The sequence below is a fragment of the Frankliniella occidentalis genome, unplaced genomic scaffold, assembly GCF_000697945.3.
Source record: "Frankliniella occidentalis isolate FOCC.00 unplaced genomic scaffold, Focc_3.1 Scaffold413, whole genome shotgun sequence".
Classification (NCBI taxonomy): domain Eukaryota; kingdom Metazoa; phylum Arthropoda; class Insecta; order Thysanoptera; family Thripidae; genus Frankliniella; species Frankliniella occidentalis.
Window position 1 is genome coordinate 131,240 of NW_026267534.1, and position 1,473 is coordinate 132,712.

The following is a 1,473-nucleotide window of genomic DNA, read 5'->3' on the forward strand; positions in this document are numbered from 1 at the left end:
GCTGCCGCGCATCTGTGTCGCCTGACCCTAGGGGGCTCGCCGGAGCCCGGCGGGCTCCGGAGGGTTCGCAACTCCCTGCCTCTGTGAGGCCAGATGTTAGGCTGGCCGACGGAGCCGCCCAGTGCCGACCCAATCACAGCGCAGCGTGCGGGGCCCCGAGTTGACGCCTCTCTCCCTATGAGTCTCTCTAGGAGCGCCCGGGGTGGAGTGGGGGGGGGCAGGCGGGGAGGAGTACGGGCGCCTTTCCACCTTCCGTTTTTGTTCGTCTTGCTTCCTCTTCGCGCTCCATTGGAATACCCTATTCTACAAGCTGCGTTTAATAAACGGCCCAAAAATTTAGAGGGAGAATCAAAAGAATTTTGGAAAATTGTAGTATTTCGAGGAGGTGCACCTCCGGAAACATGCCTATCTTATCCTCAAGGGGGGCACTTCTGTTGTCTGGGGTCTGCACGAGTCTGCCTCAAAGGATGCGTTTCGGACTTGGGACAGTGGAAAAACTCGCGTATAATTGCACTTAAAACATCCGCTCCACTGGAAAAAGAAAGGTGTGAAGTAGTGTCTTTCTAGGGGTGGTTAAACTAGTTTCAGTTTAGTGCCTCTAATAAGGTAATGCATCCACTTAGAGGCCAAGCTGGGCGTGTTCCCGGAGGGGGTTCGCATCCGCGCTTAGCGCAATGTGTATAGTTATTAAATACCTAGTAGACATCAGTCGCATATGTTTTATGCGCCCTGGGTGGAAGGATCTGTACTTCACCGTCACCGTCAGTTAGAACTGTAGATATGGAACTGATGTCCAAGAACTAGTTTATAAAGAACTATAGTTGTTCGAAATAACTGGTAGTGTTTCGACAGATAAACTTCAGTTTTCTATAGTTCTATTGCAGTTTAAATATAGTTTTTGCATATAGTTAAAAGTGTAGATCCTTCCTCCCGCGGCAACTCTGGTTTTACATGATCATTTGTGAGAGGCTTAGTAAATGCACTCTGAAAGGGGACAAAGTGTTCAAAAAACAAATTGTTCCTTCCTTGGCTTGATATTTGTGTCAATTTCAATTTCTGCAACGGTTTTATTTCCATCTATAGACAATTTTTGTCCGCGTTTTTAGCCCGCCCTTCTGCTTTTAAAAAAGCATTATTAGCCCGCCCTTCTGCTTTTAAAAAAGCATTAAAGCGGGCTTATGCAACCGCTCTCGTGTCCGTCTGTCTGTCTGTCTGTCTGTCTGTCCGTCGTCCGTGTAAGAGGAAGGAGATGAGCTAGAGGTCTGCAAATTTCAGGGTATCTTAGGGGTCACTCCTGGACAACAAAACGCCTGGTGCAAATCCTAGCAACCACCCCTAAGGGGGTGAAAGGGGGTAACAAAGAAATGGGGGTTGGTCCAAACAGTAGAAAAAAAATATTTTTTTATGGTCTCCTAAGGGGTAACTCGTGAAAGTAGAGCCCTCTGGGCGAAAATTTTGCCCGTTTGACGCTAT

At 48.0% G+C, this 1,473-nt stretch overlaps 1 protein-coding gene across 1 annotated transcript in view; it reads left to right on the forward strand.

The window, feature by feature from the left end:
- The window catches only part of LOC113213943 (uncharacterized), a 41,533-nt gene that overhangs the window by 17,110 nt on the left and 22,950 nt on the right, over positions 1 to 1,473 (forward strand). The gene's annotated exons all lie outside the window — the stretch shown is intronic.